Below are 8,967 nucleotides of genomic sequence, written 5' to 3' on the forward strand. Positions count from 1 at the left end.
TAATTTACACGGACCAAATAATTAGTTACAAATTTTAATAAATCTATTTATTGTTATTTTAAAACAAACTAGGTACTGCTTTGCAATGAAAATTCGTTTTTGTGAAAGGTTTTGCGGATTGTACATATTTAAATATATAAATAGGAATAGAACCCTAAAGAAAAACGTAAAAAAACATTATTTTAAGGATGAATTATCAAACAAATTCAAATAAATATAATTAATTTCTACAAAAATGCCACCCACCTCGCCGGGGAGGGAGGTGCCACTCCAAATTCTAAAACGGCACTAAATGACAACAATGTTCCATCAAACACAAAAAGAATCACATCAATCGGATGAAAATCTATTGAGTTATCGAGTCAGAAAACACAGTCGAATCGAGAACCTATTTGTATTTGGGAACTTCGGTTAAGAACAATTGCGTACATAAATCATATAGAAAATTAATAACAATTTCGTAAAGAGATAATGGAACGACATTATAGTGATTATCAATTAAAGAAATTGCATACATTGTGTTTCGATACAATTGTCGAGTAATGAGCACCTCGCGAAGGTCAGCTTGGAGCCAATCAGCGGCTGTCTGCATTCGACACGCACATCTTGAAATTTCCTAATCCAATTTGCTATACGAATTTTTAAAGAACGCTCCTCGCTGATATTGCAAATGGAAGATATGTCAGTCGTACGATTCGGCATGCCTCAAGGACTTGATGATGCTAAGAATTTAAATAGATTTTCAAACTCAGAGTCAAACATTCATTCATTATTCTCATTTTGAAAAACGATTTTTAATGATCGTTATCCTTGTCATTAACTGGTTTGCCGGTTTAATTTTACAGCATTATTTTTAGTATAAATATATTATTTCGTTTCGGTAAATATATATCTTATTAAAGAAAGGACCTAGTAAATACTAGTTGAAGTCGAAAGCCATATTATTAACCTACAAAAACATACATACAGACCTGATGCCCCAGTGATAACCGCATCCAATATCTTAGTGCTCATTCCTCCATAATTTCATAAAACAAACCTTTGTTTTCTTCTTGAAGGTTTTCTTACAAAATGTATAATCCTATAATCAAAAACCACAATGATGACAGCTCTTCGCGGTTCTTTCATAACAATAATAAACCTCTAGTCTTCAATATTATTAGATAACGATGATTCAGGAAGACTTTAGCTTGCAGTGCTTTTTAAATATGACCAATATATTTACGTAGGTACAGAGTGGAGAAGTTTTCGTAAGAAGTTTTTATACATAGATGCACAATATATCCGGGCATTATAATATAATAAGCTAATATCAGGTAAATTGAATATAAAAGCTATAACAGCTATTCTTAAAAAGCTATATAGCTTCTATGTAATACAATAAATATTGCGTGACATATTTAAATTTTTTTAATACAAAATTGATATTTTTTTTATTTAAAACTAAAATTTAACTACTTTTAAAACTAACATTAGATCGCAAACCGCCTATGTCAGTATTTTTTAACCGCAACTTGGCATCTTGTATTCTAAATCGTGATTCTATTATTTGCTTTATATACTCGTATATGTTAAGTGTACAAAAATAACGAAAAAAAAAAACAATAACGTTAATACCACGCGTTTTAACGACTTCTGTTAAGATGGCATCTAATTTCTTATTTCGTACAAATTTATTCGATATCGTTTTAGAATGTACTTAATCAAATATCTCCAAAGTTCACGAACAATTTCTTCACGATGCTCAGTGTTCGCTGTCACAATAAATAGAAACTAAATTATATATTATTTGTCAGTTAGGTCATAACGAGCCATCCACAAAGATAGAACGTGTGATTGAAGCACAGAACATATCCGGTAACGAATTTGGATATGAAAGTTCTAATTTGTCAGATTCAATTAGGTATCACGTAAAGCCTATCGTTTGATCGCGGATCCTAAAACTGAGCTTCACGTAGGTGTGATGCAAGTAAGAAAGTTCGCTATTATGAAATATTTCAAGTAGCGTGGTAATGCAAAGGGTGGTCGGACGGTTGCGCAATGTTGCAGCGCTTCATTCATAAATATTTTTGAGTTATTTTCTCAGGTTGAACAATTGGGGCCAATTAGTGGGATTAAATTAGTGCATTTGGTGGATTTTTTGTCGGTTTATTGGAATAACTTTATAATATTATTTTATAATTATGTGCGTATATATACTAGCGGTCCGCTCTGGCTTCTCCCTGATAAATATTATATTATAGTAGCCTTTGCCTCCCATGGAAAGTAAAAATTTTTTATCCGGGTTAGTATCGAAGTGTTAGGCAGTCGGCTCGTCTAGTCATTTGACAACTATCCGAAAAAGCGGGTAATAAACATAAATATTCATGTGTCGGTTGCAACTTGCAGTACTATGTTTTATAAGCTTTGTTCCTCTAAGCACTGAGGTCAGTGCTACAACTGCATCGCTGGATTTTGATTCCAAAATAGTAGGAAGCTAATAGAAGCGCTTTTTCCCCGCGAATGTTTTTAAAAACGTATTGAGTTTGTTACGGAATGACTAGCTAAAAATTCACTCTTTCTCTAAACTCACTCATTCGATAATGGCTCTTAAATATTTTATCAAATCTGTCTATTGATATCCGATCACAGTTGACATTTATTTCAAGTCGATGATTTAGATTTTAATCTTTTATAATTACTTTATCTTTCGGTTAGGGTATAGATGGGCCCAAACTTGCGATATTTATCTACCTATTTATGTTTTCGTTTCGAAATTTATCCACGTCATCATAAATAATTTTATTACATATTAGCAAGATTATACAGAGGATTCTAAAGAGATTATAAGTCTGCTTCAAATTCTACGAATCAAGTCATTAGGAACATCACTCGCCCACTGCGACTCGGTCATGTTGAGATAAAGCTGAATTAATGATATACCATATAATGATACGTTAACCCTAGGTACCTCAGATAGGTTTTAAGTAATCTTCAAAATATGAAGGCGGCGTTTATTCAATTAGATATTATTTAATGTTTATAATCCGCCTCCTTGGTACAGAGGTAAACGCGTGAGCGTAGGACCGTAGGTCCTGGGCTCGATTCCCGGTGGAGACAATAAAAAAAAAATATGTTTCGGTCTGGCAGAACAGAGAAGGCTGATCACCTACTTGTCCATAAAGAAAATCGATCAGTGAAACAGATGTATATCATCTGCCCCATACCCCAGTAGGAGACACGGGACTTCACTTTTTAATGCTTATAATAATCCCACTAGTTTTGTGCTTTATTGACTACAGCAAAGCTTTCGATTGTGTTGACTGGAGCTGTCTCTGGAAGGTGCTAGCGGAACTTGGTGTGCCCCGGCACTTAATTTGCCTACTTCAATCACTATATTGCAATAGCCAGGGTGTTGTAAGAGTTGACAATACTTTATACAATCCATTTAAATTCCAAAAGGGAGTGAGGCAGGGGTGCATTCTTTCACCTATTTTATTTAACATATACGGCGAATACATAATGAGAAGAGCTTGCGAAAACTGGGATGGTGGAGTTAATATTGGCGGCATTAAAATTACTAATCTGCGCTATGCTGATGATACCACTCTCATAGCAAATGACAAACTCGAAATGGCTTCATTTCTAGACAGATTAGAAAATATTAGCAAAGAATTGGGTCTCACTATCAACAAAGCCAAGACAAAATTAATGATCATCGACCGCACAAATAAGATGGATGCCACGGATACGACTAGCTTAGACACCGTCGATAGTTTCGTCTACCTTGGCTCTCTTATAACTAACAACGGCTCTTGTGAAGCAGATATTCGACGAAGAATAGGAATGGCCAAAAACGCAATGTCTCGACTGCATAGGGTGTGGGCTGATAGAAACATTTCTATAGTAACCAAACGTAAACTAGTTATATCGTTAATTTTCTCCATCTTTCTATAGGGCTCTGAAACCTGGACATTGCGCAAGGCAGACTGTTCTCGAATAGACGCTTTTGAAATGTGGTGTTGGCGACGCATGCTTCGCATTCCTTGGACGGCACGTAGAACAAATAAGTCGATATTAAAGGAACTGGGCATTACCAAAAGACTGTCCTCCACCTGCTTGCGACGAATCTTGGAATTCTTCGGTCACATTGCAAGAAAGAGGGGAGATAATCTTGAGAAAGCCCTCATCACTGGCAGGTTAGAAGGGAAAAGGCCCCGAGGTCGCAGTCCAATGCGTTGGACGGACCAAGTCAAATCATCTGCATTAATCAACATATCAGACGCAATCCACATAGCAGAAGATCGGGACAAATGGCGCGAAATAGTAAGGAAAACACGGCTCCACAATGATCACGACCCTCAGCAGTGAGGATTTCGACGTAAAGAAGAAGAAGAAGAATACTGCCTTCAAATTGTCGGAACTAAATCAAATGTGAATGGGACTACATGGGAGTCAGTAAATTAAAACAAAAGCAGAATCATCAAAATCGGTACATCCAGTAAAATGTTACGAACACAAAAGAGTCTCAATAAAAATTAATATCCATTTTAATTTTCCGCAGTGTTTAATTATCGTGATCACCATAATACCTGTTTGTATTATCTAACAAGATTTAATTTGGTTGGTAAATATAGTAAGCCAGTATTGCTACGCATAGTCCCTACATCAATAAGCTGATCAAAATCTATCAAGCGCTTAATAATAAAAGAATAAAAAATGTAATAAAAGATGCTTATAAAGCAGCGTAATATTAAAAAAAAAGCAATCATAACATTTTAATCCTAAATTATTACAATAACATATTTAAACTGTCACACGCTTAGGTCATAAGAATTCCAAAATTTTGACCTACAAGGAAACGATATATATACTTTAGCGCATCGAAATATTTCCAACAAATCTAGCACAAAATGCATGACACACGATGTTTCCCATACAGACAATGCGAGCAAACCCGCCGGATAAGCATCGTATGCTTATCTCGGCACAAATCTATTACACGCGTGCTTAGGTGTGTAAATAAGTAAACTGAAGAGAAATGTTCTGGTTTCGTTCATATAAAATACTTTATAATTATTTTGCGAATACATACTCCAGTGGGAATTTTGTAGTGATGTACTTGATTGTTGTTGTTTGTCGATATATGTTTGAGCTTTCCAGTAGTCAATCTCTTCCTTATCCCTTTCCCCTTAAATGCGCATTCGCGGAGGCTCTTCCTCTGCGAATGTTCAAGGGCGGTGGTGAACTCTAACCATTACGCGAACCCCTAGCTCAGCAAATTAGAGTAAATAAATCTCAAAACTTCCTAAAAATAATCGAATATAAAGATTGAAATTAGAAATAATATTAAAACCATACGGGTTTTCGGTATCAAGGAAGAGTAACGCATCATGCGGTCTGTATGTCGAAATAATGTATAAATGTTATTCAAATATTTTTAGCAAATACATACAAATTTTATACGGTGTACCTAACTCTTCAAGCTTTAGCGATTGCTATCACTTGAAATGCTGTTGATGATGTACATAATTTTATTACAAAATATTTAGCGACATTTTATAATTGAAATATTTTTATATGTCAACACTATTTTATTCAAGAGTTGTACTTTAAATATTTTGCAAGCTGGTGTAATGAGAAGAATTTTATTCGTGTCTTGGGTGAAATGGTCAGAGGTTGAAGGACAATGGTGTTAATGAGCACAGTTCTCATAAGGGTTATGACGTAAGCCGACCTTCCTTGGAAAAACGCAATTATTTTTATGTCGCTTTATTTAAATAATTATAAATAAAAATTTAAGCCCCACACTTTCATAATTAAATTACAAAATTGTGTGTTTATTTGCTACTGCTGAAATGCAAATTGTGATTTTTCACTTGAGTTTCACTTGAGTTTTAATTTATTTTATTTGTTTCTATTTATTTTAACTCCGCACTCTTGCATCAAATCTCGACAGCTGTTACTTATATCAATTTCCGTCATCTGTTTTAAGTGTTATTTTTAACAGCGAGACCTAATCTATCGTCATACAATACATGCTAATTCATTAAAATCAGTTTAGCAATTTTCGCAATGCAATTATTAATGCTGTAAAATTATAATAATTGTATGTCTGTCAGTAGTAGGGAAGGCAAAAATGCATTAATGTTTAAATATTAGCATAATAATTCCATCGCATATAGAAGATATTGAAAAATGTTATTTCTGTAGGTATATAACGTTCGTTAAATTCGTTCGTTCGTTAAATTTTGGAGTAGCAAAAAACGCATATTTTTCAATTATAGTAATATCGATAAATGGTACCATCACTAGACGCCGAATTCTCAACTGACACGGATCGCGTACAAGTAATCATTGTCATTATGACATTATGATGCAACCGCCATCTTGCGGGAAGCCCGTCATTTTTTACTTCAATTACAATACTAGGGTAAATGCTTATTGTTGTACCAATTTTATAATACTTATCTATAGTGTTTTTAATTGCAATGGTGTCAGTACATTTATTTTATAATTATTGACATAAGATTTTTGCTTTACTACATTTTTCAAAGTTAGGTGTTTGAAGAAATTATTACTGCGCTCACGTTCGATAAAGATAAGAGCAGATGCCGTCTTAGAAGCCTAAGCAAAAGGTCATATTTTGGGCCTATTACGTCTAATGTGCTGTTGACTCTACTGTTTGACTAATTTTAGAAGATAATTTATAAATCAAATATAATTTTATCTATTTTCATTTATAGTTATCAAACTTGCAAACCAAGCATATTTTGAGTGACGCGTAACATGAGTAAAAAGAAAAACTTTGGGGCATAGCAAGAGTTATAAAAATCATTGCTTTATGATCAATAAACCAATGAGGAAACAGGCTTTCAGCGCATTCAATGGAGAAAGGATCACCCATATTTTCTTAAAAATAATTATTTAAAAATGTTATTACATATTATAATAAACTTCAATTGCAAAACACAAAGATTGTTAATGCCTAGTTTACCATTACAACAGATTGCAGATACACTGCTGATATTTTCTATCGTAACATAGCTACATTGTGAATAGCCCCTTGCCACGACAATGCTCTGTGATTGGAAAATTCGTTATACAATCTCGGATTATGCTGATCTATAATGAGACGAATGCATCGACAATTTACTGCGCTACGTGCTGAATTGAGACTTGTTCGAGACATCTTAATGGGTTTATGTTTTTGTAGGTTTTTAGTCGACTCTTACGTTATTTAATGGTTATATCAGTATAGTTGATAATTTATTTCATTAGGTTTAAAGTTTTATTAGGTATTTCGGTATCTTTAGTATATTTTAGTTGATAGTAATCTTGAATACTCCAATGAGTATTTCAAAATTTTCTATATTATGCATAGAATATAGCAATACTATTTGTAAACAGGAAATATATCAAATACAATGTGCCGTTTAAGATATTATAGCCGTAGTTAGGTTTAATGAATGAAGATTTGAAGAAGCGTAAGGTCGACAGACCTCTACAAATAGATCGCCGACTTTAAATTGGAAAGAGTTTAAGAAAGGATTGCCGATTTCACGCCGGTCTTCTGTGGAGGTGTAGTACTTCCCCGGTTCGAGCTGGCCCAATTCGTGCCGAAGCGTGTGCGACTCCCATACATAAACAGGTATGCGCGCATACCGCATTCAATGTATTTTATAAATGTACTATTCATTTTTTAAATAATATGGCAGAAATAGTAAAGTACTTAGTAGATATTAAATAAATTGGTATGGAGTTATTTCAGACACAGCATTTTCGGACAATGCAAAACCTTATGATATTAAAAATTACGTTCTACAAAGAACGACGTTAAAAGTCGACGCTATATTTCATATATTTGTCACATCACGAGACTAAGGCTTACGTAAGGCGCAATAGATGCCTAGGAGAAAGTTTTCAATAGCAAAAAATTAACAAATCATTAGCGATATGAAATAATCGGTATTACAAATCACACGTCACGACTCGATGGAACGGCATTTACAGTAATTAATTTTATTGTGACGGACCCATAGATCTCCAGTGAATAGATACAATAAAATATCGGTCAGTCATAGGTCACAGAATAATTAGCTTTAAGGTGGTATATTATAGGCTAGACTGGCAAAAGGGGGTTAAAGCAGCAGAACATCACTTCACATGGATCCGTGTGAAATAATATATTGTGTCATTATTTTGAAATTATTTTCTAAGGTCTACTTAAACGTGTATTTGTGTGTGCTTCCCCGTTCTAGCTGTTTGCACTGGCTTCGACCGTGTTGGCCCGAAATAAAAATATCCCATAGACATATGCCTAATTTTATATTTTACTAGCGGTCCGCCCCGGCTTCGCCCGTGGTACATATATAGCCTTCCTCAATAAATGGGCTATCTAATACTGAAAGAATATTTCAAATCGGACCAGTAGTTTCTGAGATTAGTGCGTTCAAACAAAAAAAAAAAACTCTAGCTTTATAATATTACTATAAATTGATGTTTTTTTTCAAGGAATTTACCATATATTAAATTTCAATTTGTGGTGGTTATTAAATTTCAGTTGGTTAAATCCAGTTGTCCAGCTATTTACGTACGAAATCACATTGCAATCGGTTCAGTAGTGCGTGAAAGAGCAACAAACACACACACACATCCTTACAAACTTTCGCATTTATAATATTAGTAGGAAGTAGGATATAGGATGGTATTTTGGTATTTTGTAATATCTCGAAATTCACTATTTAGTCTATTTATATAGAGACCCACATATATGATATATTTTGAGTTGTAACCTCACGAATTATAGTCCTGTAGTTGTTAGTTTTACCACTAACCAGATCTTCTGATAAGAGAGTATATTGTCGGAAGGAACATTAAAACATAAATAAAACGATTTCACCAATCATATATTAAAAATAACATCAATTTATAAAATGTCGTTAATTCTAACTCCATACAATAATTTAAAATTTTCCCATATATCAT

Source organism: Zerene cesonia, chromosome 9 (assembly GCF_012273895.1).
Source record: "Zerene cesonia ecotype Mississippi chromosome 9, Zerene_cesonia_1.1, whole genome shotgun sequence".
NCBI classification, from domain to species: domain Eukaryota; kingdom Metazoa; phylum Arthropoda; class Insecta; order Lepidoptera; family Pieridae; genus Zerene; species Zerene cesonia.